The following is an 18,391-nucleotide window of genomic DNA, read 5'->3' on the forward strand; positions in this document are numbered from 1 at the left end:
TGAATAAGTTTGGAAGCAAAAAAAATCATGGTGACTGCAAAACACTATTGTAATTAGAAAAAAGGATTCTTCCCTCTCCCCCTCCCCCCCGAATGCTGATACGATTCAGAAAGTAACTCATTACAACCAAAACATATACAGCAAACATACCTGTGTGGTGGTACACCACCGGCCTACTGCAGGGGGCAACACCTGTACCTGCAGGAGGGTAACGTCGGCCTACTGCAGGGGGCAACACCTGTACCTGCAGGAGGGTACCGTCGGCCTACTGCAAGGGGCAACACCTGTACCTGCAGGAATGTAAGGGGACAGGACAACACCTGGCCAGCTGTCAATCAGCCGGCCTGAAGGGATCAAGCCCCACTCAGTCAGGTGTCAATCACCCTCCCGAAGCTCACCCAGAGTTACTGCAGCTACAGCCAGCCTGGCTCTGTGGAAGTCTTTGTGGATTAAAGCCTGTTGTACAGTCTTTACCTTGTGTGTGTCGGATTCTGGCTAACAGCGCACCACCACCTGCAGTAGACAATACAGCAGGGCAAGGGTTGGAGGGCGGGGGTTGCAGAATCTAGAATAAATGCTGGCTCTTATTACAGTACACAAATTAAACTCATGGAATTTACTCAGCCTGTTCGTAATTAGCCAAAAGGAAATTCTTGGCACAAAAAAAGTGGCTTGTTAATGACACCTATCATTATCCCACTGCAGAATGAAACAAATGCCAATAATAAACAGAAAATGTTGTAAACACTTGGACAGGCAGCAGCTGGAGAGGGGAACAGATTCAACACTTTAGATGAAGGGTCATCAGAAGCATTAATCCATTTCTCTCTCTACAGTTACTGATTGACCAAGGATTACAGAAGTCTATTTGTATTTCAAATGTCCAGCATTTGACCATAGAACTCGTGTAAAAAAAACAAGTCTTATGGGACTGATTCAGACAAACTAGGAAGCATTTCCACTTGCCTAGAAGAACATAGAACATTGATGAATAGTTGCCTGAATTGTTCTGATCTTGATTTATGCTCCAAATATCTTGCCAAGAAAATGAACATTAAAATAATGGGTGGAGGCATGGCAAGCTGGCGTAAGAAATAGACGTGCCTTCCAGCCCTCTCCCGACTCTTTGGCATTGTTTTGTCTTTAAATGCCCGTTAAAATCTTTTAAAGGTTAGATATAGTTAGAGCTGTTAAATTAGTTTCCAATGGTACAATTGTTGAAAAAAAGCAAGAAAAAATGGCAACAGATCATTAAGAAATTACATTTTCCGAAGATATCAGAGCCTACCTGTTTACAAGAAGCCAGGACTCAGAGTGGAATGGATCCAGGAGGAGAAGCACAGGAATCAGCAGCGGAGCTCCATTCTTTGCCAGAAGGGCTCTTTAAAAATGGCGCCTGGCAACCCTTAGAACAAAGGGCTAGCCGGGCGCGTGTATTTCAATCAACACCCGCTATGAGCGCTGTTACAGAGCCTTTGACAGCTGAAACAGCTGGGAAGCCGCCAGCTGAAGGTTTGCAGTTAAAGGGACGTCCACTGACTGATGCAGCGGTGGCACTGCGAAGTGCACCACCTGAAATGAAGATTTCTACAGACTTCAATGTGTCAGAGATGCTTGACAGAATATGGCTTGGGGATAACCCTCGCCATCAACCTCCAGATATTACTGGGGAGGTTATGGCAGGGGTTTCTACACGAAGTCACACTGCAAGAAAAGCAGTTAAATTAAGGGAGGGAATACAAGACCTTTTGGCTATTCAGAAACAACAGGTCCCTATTGTGTCTGAATCTACTTCAGTGGATAAGCTTCTTAAGAGTCTTGAAACTAAGTTAGCTATTACATTGAAAGAATTTGCTAAAACTTTAGATCAACTTGATACTAAACTTAATACCTTGGTGGATATTAATATTCAATAGATGGCTGATTATGGAGCTTTTAAGCTTAAAACGAGTGAAAGACTTGATTTTTGTGACCAAGGTTTAGTTGAGGTATAAGATCAATTACAAGATGTCAATAAAACAATTGAAACTTTACAAATTCAGAATAAAAATTTAGTGAAAAAGGTTGATTATTTGGAGAATCAATTCAGACGGAATAATATAAAAATTGTTGGTTTACCAGAAGATATGGAAGGATCAGATCCAAGAAAATTTTTTACTGAGTGGATTCCACAAGTATTAGGACAAGATAAGTTCCCGGAAGGCTTAATACTGGAACGTGCTCATAGAGCTTTGAGAAGAAAGCCTTCTTTTGGACAAAAGCCACGACCTGTTTTGGTTCATTGTTTAAATTATGATAGAGAGACAATTTTGCGTGTGGCCATAAGAAGTGCACAACAAAGAAGATCTCCTTTGATGGTTCAGAATTATTGTGTTTTTTTAAATCCGGATTTGAGTCAAGAAGTTATGTCTCAACGACGTGAATTTAATTTTGTGAAAGAAGTGTTGTGGAAAAAAGGTTATAAAGCAACATTTAGATATCCTGCGGTATTGAAGATTTTTCAAGATGGTTACCAACCAAAATTTTTTGATGATCCTAAGGAAGCCATGGATTTTGCTCAATCATTACCAATTACACAATTTCAGGAAAGATGTAGTCCTCCACGGTCCCCAAAGAAAGTGGAGACACAAGATGGGAATCGAATTCCAAGGAGAAATAGAAATAATGGTGGTCGAAGTGATAAAGTTGATTAAAAAAATAATAATGAAAAGAATTTTTTTTTCTTTGAGAAAATTTTAAATAATGATGATAGTTTAAGTGAAACGTGAGTTGGGAGAGGGAGCTGGGTGGGCACTATTTTCCAGAAGTCATCAGCTACGTGCGAGTTATCTCACACCCAATATTTTGTGGGACTTACCGCAATGAGCGGTTGACCCAGGAGGAGGTAGCAGTTGCCTCCTGCCTGGTTTTTTTTTCTTATTAATTTTTGGATTGAGGAGTGAAGGTATTTTTTCTATTTTTAAAATTTTTTTAAAATATTTTTTTTTCTTTTTTTTGTAGTTCTAGGAGGGGATAAGGGGAGGGGTGTTTTTTTTTCTTTCTTTCCTTTTTTTCTCCTTCTCTTTTTTTTGTGTTTTTTTAAGTAGTGTTTAAATTTAAATTTGTTTTTTTTTAATATTTACAATTTTAATAACTTTATTAAGCATAAGAAAGTATTTGATTGTTTAAAAAATTAAAAGTTGATGTGGTTTTTTTTGGTAAAGTTTATTTAGTAGATAAGGAATATTTGAAATTTAAATGTGAATGGGATGGATAAGCTTTTCATTCTTTCTTTAACTTCAAGGTGAAAGGAGTGGTAATTCTGGTGTATATTATTTTATTATTTTAGTTATAGAACGAAGGGAATAATGGCGAAAGTTATAAATTGAATTGTACAATTCTTAATGAGGCTTGAATTTTGTTTGTGGTTTATGCTCCATTTGTTAAAGATATAGTTTTTGTTGTAGATGTGTTTTTAATATTTGGATATGTGAATTTTAATGTAATGATTGGGGATATTTAAATGTGGTATTGGAGCTTTTATTGGATAAGTATTCAAGAGTAAAAGGGAAAAATGGTGGAAGAGTACTAAAATTGAATTGTACAATGCTTAATGAGGTTTGAATTTTGTTTTAAGATGGTGGTTTATGTGACTAATATGATGATAGATGTGAAGTTAGTTGATATTTGGTGAAGGTTTATTTCTATAGAGAAAGTTTTTTTTTCATCTTTTTTTCATGCTACAATTCTTTTTTAAGAATTGATTATTGTTTAAGAATTTTTGATAGATAATATTACTAATTTTTTTATATTAAGTTTGAGTTAAATACATGTTTTATCTTGACTCCGTTTGTTAAATATATGCATTTAAGTTTGATTTAAATATGTTTTTAAGTGTGATATCTTAGTATTAATTACTTTTCTTTTTGTTAGTATTTTAATCTGTTATGTTTTTGTTTTTTTTTGTAAGTGGGTTTTTTTCTTACATTTATTACTAACTTTATTAATTCTTCACTCTTTATTTTGGGGTGGGAAGGGGGGTTGGACTAATTTGAGTTGGGTTATTAATGTTGTGTAATAATTATTGGGGGGGTATAGTTTATTTAGATTACTGATGCTGTATTGTAATTCCATTATCTTATTCTTAATTTTTTTTAATCTAATCTTATATTTTATTCATGTTATAAAATCTTAAATAAAGTTAAAAAAAATATAATGGGTGCATAAAGAGGAGTTACACATCAATGAAGCATAAAGCTGGTGCTTGTCCATTGGGCACTCCGTAGAATTGCAACTCTCAAGTTAATGCCAATTTATTGCACTGAAATTTTTAAAAATCATTTCCCCCTCCAGTGATAAACTTCCAATATCATCTTTCCATCAAGTTTGCATTTTATGTCCAACTGGCATCAAATTAACTTGTTCCAAATCACTCTTGGTAAGAACTCTTCACTAGAGATGTACAGTGGCTTACCTCGGACATGTTTCCCCCTACCTTGGTCTGGGTATCCCCCCCACTTATAACAGTCAGTTAATTTTAAAAGTCCACGTGTGGGGGAAGCACTTATTCTAATGTTGAACTCTTTTGCCAAAATGTAATAAGGCCATTAATTTTTCAGAGTACAGGAAAACGTGGCACCATCAAAAAGCTAACAGCTATATTCCATTACCCAGGTGCATCCTTTAAGTTTTTTTTCTTCAACTTTCCAATTGGTCCCTGTAGCTTTGGAGGAAAACAAGTCTACGAGACTGGGCCCTACAATGGGAGATTTCAAGCATGGTGAAACTGAAGCACATGGTAGTTAAAGGGAAAACTCAGAGGGGTTCAAAACTATTAACAAAGAAAAATAGAACATTTGCCAATGACAGGAAGCCACCTATTTAAACAAGGGAGAAGGCCCCATCTCCTCCCTTTACCCTGACATTGCAGTGGAGAGAGAATTTGGAACACAGTGGATGGTGGAAGCAACTTCTATAAAAATGGCACAAGTTGAACACCATTAAAGCTGGTAAATGTTTTGAGATCTTCGGGCAAAAAGTGGGATTTTCCTGCATTACTCCATGTGCAAACCAGCTCTGCCATGATGGCTCAGTTGGACTCATCATGCTCTGCAATTTTCTTTTCACCCGACCAGTCTGTATTACGTTATAAATAAGAAGGTTCCTCCACCCCTCAAACCCAATTTACTAATATCATCTCCATCTGCCATGCCAGGAGCTGCCATAGCAATGCAAAATTTTTAAATTGATAATTCGTGCTCAATTGTTTGAAATTTACTTTCAAGTCCAGTTTCAATAAGCAAGGGCAAGGGTAGTCTCGAGAGGAGATTGGAATCCAGGGATATGCAGGACAAGTCACAGGTGTATTTTCATTACTTTCTTTCCACCTACTTCACTACAACCAAAACATATACAGCAAACAAACCTGTGTGGTGGTACACCACCGGCCTACTGCAGGGGATAACAACTGTACCTGCAGGAGTGTACCGTCGGCCTACTGCAGGGGGCAACACCTGTACCTGCAGGAGTGTACCGTCAGTCTACTGCAGGGGGAAACACCTGTACCTGCAGGAGTGTACTGTCAGCCTACTGCAGGGGGCAACACCTGTACCTGCAGGAGTATACCATACCTTGATGAAGGGCTCAAACCTAAAATGGCCGTGACATATTTTTATCTTTGTTATATAAAGGAAACTGTTTGGCCAGCCGAGTTTCTCCGGTATTGTGTTTTGACGATATCTACTGAATTTGAACAGCATTACTCAAGTCTCTTTCAAGTCTGAAGGAGCTTTATCCAATTAACCAATATGCTACGTAGAGCAGTCATCTGGGATGGTGGTGCAGGTGTGTCCAATTAATTGCAGAATGTGAATGAGAAAAAAAAACTCCATCTCCTTTTAATTGTATCCAATTAATTGCAGAATGTGAATGAGAAAAAAAACTCCATCTCCTTTGGTAAACCCCCCCCCCCCCAAAACAAAATGAAAAAAGCATTCCATTTGTTTCTGGGTTCTCTGCAACGTTTTTTTAAAAACTGTAAATAGTGCTATTAAAAAGACAACCTTTTGTGCAGAGGAAGTCTTTTCACCCCCTCCAAGTGTTCAAGGTATTTAGACAAATTACATGAATAAACAAAGAGGAAAATATCTGGATTTGCCAAAGTAATCAATCCAAATGGTGTGCTCCATTTACATCCAATTTGAATGCAGTTAAAGCTGGATTCTACACAAGAATTTAGAGAGGAGGTTATGAATGGGAGTGAATAAAAAGAGGGACGGAAATGGAATCATAGTCATGTTGAAAATGACCTGTTAGCTCATCAAATCCATACTGTCTTCCTCCAAGGAAATCCAGTCCCATTTCTCTGCAAGTTAGTTCCCATCAAGTAGCCATCATATTCCCTTCTTGAAGGCCTGACAGAATATTTCGATGAAACTGAAGGCAGGAAATTCTAATTCTAAATACCCTTTGCATGGAAGTTTCTTTGCCCATTTCTATTTTTTAATCTTTCATCAACTTTCAACTCATTGCATAGTCCTTAAAACATCTGCTGGACTTGGAAATGTTGATTTTTCTACCCTTCAGCAAGTCTCTTCCCTCCATCAAAACAAGCCCAACTTTGACAAAAATTGCTCTATCATCCATGGATCCAGCCCAGGTTTTTTTTTTACCTTTTTCTCTGGAATCTTCACCTCCATCCTGGTGTAGTAACCACAGCTGAACTCCATACTTCAGCTGTGGAATGAGTAATTGGGCAGCATCAACCCAACTTCTGCTTTCATCCTCTGCCTCCATTTATTAAGCCCAGGGTCCCCTTTACCTTCATGGTCAATATGCTGTCTTTCAAAATATCTCACCCCTTATTTCAGAACACCCACTCATTCTACAACCTACTGCCACCATCCTCCTCACCAATTACCACCTCTCAGGCTGGAGTCACCCACCGAAAAATTTCCATTTTGCTCACACATATTACAGAGGTGATAGTCGTCATTTATAACATTTTACAATCAGTAAGGACACAGCTAGTATACAGTTTTGGGCACCACTAAAAGGAGAACAAAGCTGCACTGGAGAGGAGATTCACTTAGCTTACAGCATTTCAGTTCTGAGGAGCTAGGTTTATATTCCCCTGAAAAAGGAGGATGAGAGACAAGATGGCCACCTGACAGGAGGAGTACAAAACTATGAGAGGCACTGATGGGGGAGACAGTGCAAACTTTACCATACCAGACCAGTCCAAATACAGAGGGCATAGGTTTATGGTACAGAGCAAGGGGTTTGGAAGTGATCCAAGGAAGTGGGTGGCAGCAAAGCTGAATGCACTGTCCAAGAGCGTGGTGGAGGCAGGAAGCCTCAACTACACGAGCACATGAATCACAAGATGTTGAAGGTTGTGGACCTGGTAAGTGGGATTAGAAATGATAGGTACGATTATCAGTGACATGCCAGGGAGAAGAGCCTATATTTGAAGTGCATGTGCTTCCATTTGTGCTGTGTTCTTGCACTATTCAAGTGATTTATGGCCCCTTTACTTTCTCCGCCTACTAATTCAGAAACTAAGAAAATTTAAACACCAGCAGTTTCAAGTGAAATATCAAACAATATTTTGGAATCTGATGCCAATTCAGATTGATGCAGTTTTCTAACCAACAGGCAAATTCCTAAACAATTATCCTATCCTCGGTATACCTATTCAACAAGGCTTCAATAATTAGAAACATCTGTGTGCATATACAAAAAAAGCACTCAAGTTGCTGGAATGTTCAAAAGGCAAAAGACTCTCAAAATGTTGGAGAAATTCAGTGGATCAGGCAGCATCCACATATGGCAAAGAACAGTCAACCTCTCAGGCCACAATATTTCATTAGGAAAGGTTCATCTCCACTTCCCCAGTTATGAACAGATGTAAAAAACCAATTTATTGAAGTAACATTTCTGCTTTCTCTGTGTTCAAAGTCAACTTTCCACAACTTCCTCTCCCGACATAAAGAATCCCTTTTTTGGAATACCAGCAAACTAAACTCCACTTATACCAGCTATAGGTATAATATATTATGTGACATTAACATTTCATCCTGTCTAAATAATTTTGCAGAAAAGATTCAGTTGTCCAGCAGTGATACTCACCTCACTTCCCAAAGTATAACACTATTTTAAAAAAGTTAAATGTGCAACATGTATTCTGCCCCATCAAATTAAACATGTTTATCAATCATAATTAATTGAATTCACAGGTTATTATTTGATTTAATGCAATCTTCCTGAGACACAAACTTGCAACTGGGAGATTGGCTTTAAAAGATATTTCTCCTTAAAAAGGATTTTAGAATGTTCCTGTAAAATAAATGAGGATGAGAATAGTTTTACAGACAAATGTGTAACTTCTTTAAAACTGGAATAATGAGAAAACTTGGCCTCCATTCAGAAAGTTAGTGACTTCAAATTTTTGAGAACCACTTCCATGTGGAGTTAAAAGTTATATTTTTCTCTTTTTTAAAATAAAATGGAGGAACTAAAATAAAGGAACTTGAGGAAACAATGGACTGTTCAATAAAATTGACTCATTCAGATTAAGAATGGGGAATTTTGGGGGTGGAGTGGATTGACAGGCTTCAAGTCAAAGTACAATTTTACTGTAAAATGCAGTTTATAAATTTATTTTGCTATCTGGGTTATTGATCAATTATACTTCCACCACAGAATGGTGGAGAAATGGCACTTTTACAAAATAGATTCCCCTGCTTCAAGAGATTTATGAAGACAGAATCACATCCAATCATGCGAATGAGGTGGGCTCCACATTACGCCCTTCCTCCGTACATTTCATTCAGCAGAGATAATGATTCAGATTTTGAAGAGGAAACTGTGCTCTGGATCAAAATGGGATCATACTTTGCACCTATTTTGCAGCTAATGTTTGGCAAGACTAGTTTTTGCCAATCAGCAGATGACACAAGCATGTAAAATTATACTCCTGTCCCCAAATGCATTCAGTTTTACAGCACCTGGGAGTGATAATTGCCCATCCTAGTAGTCTCTGAAGAGGGCCACATTGGAGAGATCTTGTCACACAAACCAAATTAGCAGATTTCTTTTCCTGAGAAACTTAAAATAGAAAATCTATTCATGATAAGATGTTTTAAGGGTTTTAATTAAAGTATCAGTATACTTTCACAGTAAAATTTGACCAGGAGTATCCGGATTAATTATCAATTACCAATTCAGAAATTTAACCTCTATGGCACCCTCAAACGAACACTTACAACAGCAATGGATTGCAAGAGCCAGTGTACAAGGAAGATTGCCACACTGACTCAATATACCATAGGTGGTATTTTCCAGGGCAACTTGGCAACCCCTTTCACGGAGACTCTTTCTTTAACATCAGAAGAATAAAGTAAAGCCTGTCATCAAGTATTTTTTTTTTTTTAAAACCATCAGAAACTTGAGGGGGAAATAAATAGCAGGCTGAAACCCTAATAAATGATTACTTTATTGAAACAGGAAAACAGCCATTTGGGACCAGTGACAAAATATTTGTTGGGGACAAGTACAAAGAGGCAATATCAGGGAACATCCATTGTTTTAGCAAATATGACACAACTTCTTGACAAAGAAATCTGGAAGAACTCAATAGGAGTGGGAGAAAAAAAATGGCTGAGGTTTCAGGCCAGAATGAAAGATAGCTGGTAATAATATGGCCAGGAGACGGTGGAAATTAGTGAACGAGGGGAGAGTGAAGTATGACAGAGACAGTTGCCAGACCGAAGGGGAAGAGAGACAAGACGAGAGGATGGAAGGGGAGTCATACTGAGTGGGCCTAATAATCCTTACAGGGAGGGCAACAATTCGCCTGCACCTCCTCCACTGCATTTGGACTCCCAACGTTGCCTCCTCTGCATCTGTGCTCTATCCACAATGGACATCCCAAGCTCCTGGTCGCTTGTCATTTCAACTCCCCCTCCCATTCCCACCCCAACCTGTCCGTCCTTGGCCTTCTCCATTGCCAGAGTGAAGCTTCATGTCAACTAAAGGAAAAACTCCTGATTTTGTCTGAGCACAACTTTCCAATTTCAGGTAACATCTCTTCCCTTCTCCCCTGAACCATTTCTGTCCACTTCCCACCCTTTCTGAACTCTGCACCCCCAAGATCCAGGTACAGCTGTCCTTCCCCCAACACCCCTTCTCATTATACCCATCACTCCAACCCTTCCTGTCAGCTCCTCTTCCACCTCACCCCCTTGTTTCCTCGCCTCCCTGCCTTTTGACTGGCCATTCAACTGCCCCCGTCTGTCATCCTTCACCCCTCCCGGGTTCACCAATCCCCCACGGTCCCGCCCAAATTCTCCCACCCGGCCCTTATTCCACGAGTCGTCTTCCCTGGCTCTGGCACCTGGGTTCCACCCCTCAACGTCGACACCTCCTGTTGCTCGATCCGCTGCGTTCCTCTCGCAGGCTGTGGCCAGGAATTCCACCGTCTCCCGTGTCTAAATGTTTTTTCCAACCGTGTCAATGGAACTTCAAGTTTCGGGGATTACATTTGGGTGTTTATTATGTTCAATTGCCTTCGAGAGTAAGTGCCGTTACACAATCGAGTTATTACGGTCGTAACATGGAAAATAACTCACTGTTCGGGATCATAAATGATGAGCGAATTTTGCCAGCCGGACACACCCAAATCACTCGATTAATTCCTTTGAAACAAATATGGAAACGCGAGTATGAAAGGGGAGGGGGATCGGCCAGTTTAAAGGAGATTATTCTTGCATCGACTGAGAGTTAGTCATCGACAATTCTTCCCAATGACTCACACAGCCCAAGGATTCACTGATCCACAAACTTTGCTGGTACCGTTCAAAGTGGTCAACTTTTTAACCAACCATTAAAAAAGTTTAAATGCATTAAAAGTAGTCTTTAACCATTTAAAAGACAATTGCAGGGGGGGAAATGCGGCGATTTTAAGTTGTGAGCTCAGGTCAACGCCCACCGATAAAATATGGAAAGTTGCAAAATTAACGGCTTTAAAATAGTCCGCGAATGGGCCATCGCTCGCCTATTTTCTGGCGTGTGGGAAAGGGTCGATGTTGAGCCAGAAACTCCGATTCGGCACCCAATGGTTTCGCATTTCAACCCCCCGATTGGGTCAGGAACACACGCCTTGCATTCCCGGGAATTCGCGGTAGGAAACGCAGACTGCATGAAGCAAGCCAAGGAGGGGCGACCATTAATACAATAGATGTTGAGAGAGAGAGAGAAAAAAGCACGCAGCCTCTCTTACCCAAGAACCAGCTCATGCAACTGAGATCAAGCCCAATCTGGCCGCCCCTGATGGATGATGGAGTCGGATCTGCCGGCAGAGTCCCGCCCTCTCACTTTTCAGTCCTTTCTGCAGTCCCTGAGCGGTCAATCAAGCGAGGACGCCCTGGGGGGGGGGGGGGGGGGCAGTGCGGAGCGGAGGAAATTACATCGGGAACTGCAGCCTGCAGATTTCAGGCAAAAGTTTGCGGCCTCCCAAAATAAATCCATTTCAAAACAGTTCCACTCTATCCTTCCCTGTGCAATATTCCAGTTTGCTGAGAGAGAGAATAAGAACACAAGAAAGAGCACAGGAAGTGAATGGGACACAAGAATGTTAAAAGATGCCGGGGCCGTGGCCTTTCAGACTCGGTCCCTTTGAGAACGCTTGCAATGGTCGTGGTGAGGTCAAACGTTTTAAATGTCCAAGATATCGCTCAAGTGACATGATGAAACAACCCTTTTCAGACACCCCTCTTTTCTGTGCAAGTTAGTCTAGCCCCTGTCTGAAATGATCTGCGGGCTCAATTTAAATGGCAAAGAGGGCCACCATGCTGAATGTTTAAAGTTCATTACTCAGATTGATTCACATAAAACTTTTTTCATGATTGATTGTCGTCATAAACGAATAACAAAATCGATAGAATGGACTTTAAAATAATTGGCAACTCGGCTTTCCAGATTGGTAGTTAATAGAAACAGGGTCAAGGAAAGTACTGAGAAAGGATACTTTCCCACTACTCATCAAGGTGATCATATTTGTTTTCTGCTTCTTCTCAATTTATAATCAAGATTGCTGAATATCGGTTTAATACAAAGGGAACATTAATTTGTTATTGTGCAATAGTTTGGAATATCTTAACCCAAAAAAAAGCAAGAGAACTTCAATGCAACAAAAAGCCACAGGACACATCCTACAAGGGTATTGAACAAAAAATTTCTCATCAAATCACAAAGGAAATGAGATGAAATTAGAATAATGGAAAAAATTACATATGTTTCGCATGATAATTATAATTTTTTTATTAATAAGTGGCTGTTATACTCAGAATATTTACATTTCAATTTATATTGACTAGATTTTAATATGTATATTTAACTTTAATATTCTTTTTTAATGGCTCTCCTTAGGAGAGTTGGCTGAAGGGGGGGATTCTTTTCTTTTTATATATATATATATATAAATATATATATATATATAAAAACGTTCATGGTCATGTTTAATTGCTGTATATGTCATATATTATTTGCTTTTTGAACGAATAAATAAAGTTTTTAAAAAAAAAATCAAATCACAAAGAAGATGCTGACCCAGGTCACCAAAGACTTGGTCAAAGTAGAAGGCTTTCTTCAGCAATGAAATTGTTGGAAAAGGGACTGAGGGCCAGCAGGGTGAATGAGGCAGAAAATTAAAAATGGACCTCCAGTGGAATTGAAATCCTCATGAAGGGGTTGGGCTTGAAATAATGACTGTTATGTCCCTGTGTTACTTTGGGAGGCTTAGTAAATAACTTAGCGATGCAAGATTCAAATAACAAAAGAGACTTTACTTATTGATGCCTGTCATGATAATGAATATGTACCAGAAGTCACGTGGTAGGAGAGGGAGATAAGAGCACAAGCAGGAGAACAAAGGAAACTGGAGAATAAAGACTCGGAGAAGTTTACCTGATAAAACTTGTGTTCGATGTTTTATTAACTTCACATTTCGGGCCACAAATGTGACATTGGCGACGAGGATGGAAGAAGCTTGAAGAAAATTAAAGACTAAACAAGATTACAGAGGATTACAGACAACTTCAAGGTGATAAGAATTTTCTCTTTGCTTCAGTACTTTTGGGGCTGGAATATTTCCTCATGGCTGGAGCAGACGGTGACTTTCTAACACATAGTGGAATTGCTCATTTTGACCCAACGGGTGATGCAAGCACTGTAAGTGTGAAGTGGAAGGCATGGCTGGAAGAATTTGAATCCTACGCCGACAGTCGTGGCCTATTTCTAGATACCGGTACGGTTGAACAAAAAGCGCAGAGAAGGGCGTTACTTCTTTTCACTGCTGGTCCCGCTGTTCGGGAAACATTTAAGACACTTTTGAAAACTGGAAGAAAGGATGAGTACCGGAAAGCGGTAGATGCATTAAATGCACACTATGTAGTGACACCGAATGCTACATTTCAACGCCATTTGTTTCGGAGAACGAGACAAGAAGATGGCCAGACAATTGCTCAGTACGTGACGAGACTACGCCAGCTAGCTGTTGGATGCAATTACATGCCAGCTGATTTGGACAACCAATTACTGGATCAAGTCGTACAGCACTGCAGATCAGATAAACTCAGAAGACGTCTACTGGAAAGAGGGAGTGAGTTGGAACTCACCGATGCTTTAACCATTGCTGCTGCATTAGAGGCTGTTGAAGGGCAATTTCATATCATCACCCTGAAAGACAACTCAAGCCAGCAAATTAAGAGGCTCTCACATCGCCATAACCAGCCAAGATATACGTTGACACAGGACGTGGAGTGTTATCGATGTGGAAACCGAGGTCACTTTGGAAAAGACCCATATTGCCCGGCCAAAGGCAAAGTTTGCAGAAAGTGTGGAGGTAAGGACCACTTTGCAAAGAAGTGCAAAAGCAAGTCCAATGCAGACCAGAAGAGGAAGAGTACAACTTCCAAAGGCAAAGCCTGGGGGAAAGGAAAGAATCCTGGAAAGAAAGATACCATTCGCCGGATAGACGGTGACGATGATGATGCCCAGGAGGGACAGAGTTGTTACCAATTTACGTTGAATGATGTACATCATGAGAAGGTCCCAGTGATCATTGGTGGAGTGACAGTGCAGGTCATTGTAGACTCAGGCAGTGACAGTAATGTGATTGATCGACATTTATGGGAGAAGTTGAAAAGGAAAAAGATCATCTGTACCTCAAAGAAGTGTTCCAAGAAACTGTATCCATACACAGTAACCAAGCCATTGCAGACCATTGGATGTTTTACTGCAACTGTTGAAGCTGGAGATAAGTACACCGAAGCAGAGTTTATGGTCATAGAAGAGAGGGGAGAACCATTGCTGAGTAGAAGCACAGTGCAAGACCTGGCAATACTTCATATTGGAGCTTGTGTCAATTCAATTCAGTCATACGAGGATATGAAGCAAGAATTCCCCGCAGTCTTCCAAGGAGTAGGAAAGCTGAAAGGTCAACAACTGAAGCTAGCGGTAGATGAAATGGTCAAACCCAAGGCACAACCAATGCGCCGAACTCCGTTTGGACTTCATGGGAAAGTCGAAGCCAAAATTAAAGAATTGATCGAACAAGACATTATTGAACCGGTGGAACATTCGACACAATGGGTTAGCCCAGTAGTGATTGTGCCCAAACCAAAGGGTGACATAAGACTATGTGTTGACATGAGAATGGCCAATGAAGCTATAATTAGAGAACGACACCCTATACCAACAGTGGAGGAAATACTTCAAGAACTAACTATCAGCAAGGTAATCTCAAAAATTGATCTGAAATGGGGCTATCATCAATTAGAGCTGGATCCAGGTTCCCGAGATGTAACAACATTTGTGACTCACTGTGGATTGTATCGTTACAAGAGACTATCGTTTGGAATTAATGCAGCTTCGGAGATCTACCAGTATGAAATCCATCGAGTGATTCAAGGCATTCCTGGAGTTGCCAACATTTCTGACGACATCATAGTCCATGCACCAACGAAGGAAGAGCATGACAAACGGTTGAGGCATGTACTATCTAGACTACAGGAGGCAGGCCTTACCGTGAATGGAAACAAGTGCCAGTTCGGTGTGTCAGAAATGGACTTCATGGGACACAGACTTACACGGGAAGGACTAAACCCTGCAGAGGCCAAGGTGAAAGCTATTGCAGAGGCACGTGCACCTCAGAACGCAACAGAGGTGAGGAGTTTCCTGGGATTGGTCAATTTTTGTGCAAAGTTCATTCCTAATTTCGCTACAGTGGCAGAACCACTAAGGAAACTAACCAGGAAAGGTGTAGCATTTCATTTTGGATCTGAGCAGAAGAAAGCGTTCACAGCGCTGAAGCAAAGCCTGACAGATGCAAAAACTCTTGGATATTACGATTCGGCGGCATCAACCAAAGTCATAGCGGATGCCAGCCCGGTTGGTTTAGGAGCCGTGTTGGTCCAGATGCATGATGGAGGACCAAGAATCATTGCCTATGCCAGCAGATTGTTATCAGATGTAGAAAGAAGATACTCTCAGACAGAGAAAGAAGCACTCGGACTTGTATGGGCCTGTGAGCGGTTCCATGCATATTTATACGGCATTGAATTTGAACTCATCACAGATCATAAACCATTAGAGGTGATCTGTGCACCTCGATTCAAACCATGTGCCAGAATAGAGAGATGGGTATTCAGACTACAACCCTACAAATATAAAGTAATCCACATTGCAGGGAAAACAAACATTGCTGATCTGCTGTCCAGATTGGTGAAGGATGGTGGTCCACAATCCAAGTCAGAATTGGGAACAGAAACAGAGAGCTTTGTACGCTTCGTAGCTATTCAGTCGACACCGATAGCTGTGACTACGAAGGAAGTCGAGAGAGAATCTGAACGTGATGCAGAACTCATGGAAGTAAGAGAATGCATACAGAGTGGACAGTGGGACAAGTGTACTCACAAGGCTTACATTCCCATTAGAGACGAACTTTGTTCCATCGGACAGTGTGTATTAAGAGGTTGCAGATTGGTGATACCGCAAAGATTGAGACCGAAGATCGTATCCTTAGCGCATGAAGGACACCTAGGTATTGTTGGTACCAAGCAAAACCTCAGGACCAAGGTATGGTGGCCAGGTTGTGATAAAGACGCAGAGAAATTTGTTAAAACTTGTCACGGATGTCAAATCACAAGTAGGAGTAATCCGCCAGAACCGATCCGGAGTACGCAACTCCCGACAGGACCATGGATCGACGTAGCTGTTGATTTTCTTGGACCTTTACCGACGGGTGAATCAATTATGGTAGTGATAGATTACTACAGCAGATACTATGAGTACGTGGTGTTGAAGTCCACAACCACTGAAAAAACAATACAAGCATTAGCAGAGATATTCGCAAGATATGGATTACCTGTTACATTATACTCTGACAATGGTCCACAATTCATTTCAGAGACATTTGCAGAATACGTGAGGACCACAGGTATCCACCATCATAAAGTAACTCCGAAATGGCCGCAAGCCAACGGAGAAGTAGAGAACAAAATCAGTCCATTGAAAAACGATTGAGGATTGCACACGCAGAAGGACAAAATTGGCGAGAAGCATTGCTATCTTATGTGGCTGTCTATCGAGCAACGCCTCATGCAACCACTGGAAAAAGTTCTGCAGAAGCATTTTTTGGGAGAAAAATCCGCACAAAAATGCCAGAAATAAAGGAAATCCGAGACGACCAGGAGATGAGGGACCACGATGCTGAAAAGAAAGGTGCAGCAAAGCTGTACACAGATTCGAAACGTGGAGCCAAGCACTCAGACATCATGCCAGGAGATAATGTTCTAGTGAGGCATGAAACTGGTGGTAAGCTGGACACACCTTATTACCATCAACCCTATACTGTCGTATCCAGAAGTGGCAGTATGGTGACAGTCAAGTCTCCGACTGGAGTCCTGTATAAGAGAAATGTATCAGGTGTAAAAAGGTACCAGTCCAGAGATACATCGAGCGAAGAGGTTGAAAGGCCAATACGAGATGCTGAAACTGAGAGACCTGATGATGTTCCAGAGGCATTTACCAGCACTCCTGATGAAGTGACTAGAGCGCCAGAAACACCCGAATCCGTGTCGAGCAGTATTTCCGACGCTGAGAGTGAACAACCGAGAAGCGACTATAATATCGCAGGTAGGCCGAAACGAAACCGGAAAGCGCCCAAACGATACGAAGACTTTGTGCCATAGTTTTAATAAGAACTTTGGGACAGTATTTTAATCTTATATCATAAAGTGCATGTATGAGTGCTGTAGGAAGTAAATTTTATGTAGTTGAGTTATAGTATTACCATTAGTTACGATGTTTGTAAGTTTCCAAGGGATATTGGTAAGTGAAGGTAAAGTTTATTTCTGATTAAAGGAGGGATGTCATGATAATGAATATGTATGAGACGTACCGGAAGTCACGTGGTATGAGAGGGAGATAAGAGCACAAGCAGGAGAACAAAGGAAACTGGAGAATAAAGACTCGGAGAAGTTTACCTGATAAAACTTGTGTTCGATGTTTTATTAACTTCACATTTCGGGCCACAAATGTGACAATGCCTTCCACCATTTCAGGAAACTCTTCACACTCCTATGCACTCCACAGTGCTGCACTAGTTACTACAGTAAGAAGGGTGTATTCTTGTAACACAGTTACAAAACAGTTCACATTATCCTGACTATTTAACATCTGTCCTTCTCAAGATAAAGAAAAAATTAGTGTTCTTTATCACTTTCTTTCCAGTGCAACTGAAGTAACTGAACTTGTACACTTGTTTACTTACACAACTATTTTTAAATAGTTCTTACCGATATCGCACTGGCGGCAGTATGTTGCTTCGCCATCTTGTGGATTTGGCTGCGACCATTGGGCTCTGTGTTGGTGGTACATGTGTAGGTGATGTAGCTTGTTGAGCTTCACCTACCAACTGCTGAGTTGATGTTTTCGTATTAGTGGTTGTGGTCTCTTCACTTGAAATCTCACTTGGTATTGGTGTTGCAGGCTTTTCTTGTATTAAAGCTTTCTGGTTCATCACATCTTGTGTCAGGTGGATGTGAATTCTGTTCCTCCTCAGCTAATTGCCAGAGTCTGTCTTGATATGTTTGCTGGGAATCACGTTTTCAACATTGGATCTTGAATATGCTGCCCTCTGAACAGTTTTGGCAATGTTTGTTCACATTTGTGATAATGCTGTTGTCCTCCTTCTTGCGTGTCAGCCAATCTTCTTCTGGTTTCCTCCTGGTCTTCTGGAGGGTATATTTAGTTTGGCAGAGCTGTTTTAATTCTCCTGCCATTTAGAAGTTCTGCCATGGACTTCATGTCAGTCTTTAAAGATGTTGCTTGTAATGATAGAAGAGCTAGG

The 18,391-nt window shown here is 40.6% G+C and overlaps 1 protein-coding gene across 5 annotated transcripts in view; it reads right to left on the minus strand.

Moving 5' to 3' along the window:
* Positions 1-11,367, minus strand: part of gsna (gelsolin a) — a 65,824-nt gene extending 54,457 nt beyond the window's left edge. For 2 of the 5 annotated variants that reach the window (XM_069887435.1, XM_069887428.1), the window contains exon 1: positions 11,261-11,366. The gene's annotated coding sequence lies outside the window, so the exon portion shown is untranslated. Of the gene's footprint in view, positions 1-10,375; positions 10,398-10,610; positions 10,677-11,260 lie in introns of those variants that run through there. The other 3 variants (XM_069887409.1, XM_069887399.1, XM_069887420.1) reach the window with 3 other exon arrangements.
* Between the last annotated feature and the right edge of the window lie 7,024 nt (positions 11,368-18,391).

Source organism: Narcine bancroftii, chromosome 1 (genome assembly GCF_036971445.1).
Source record: "Narcine bancroftii isolate sNarBan1 chromosome 1, sNarBan1.hap1, whole genome shotgun sequence".
Taxonomy (NCBI): Eukaryota; Metazoa; Chordata; class Chondrichthyes; order Torpediniformes; family Narcinidae; genus Narcine; species Narcine bancroftii.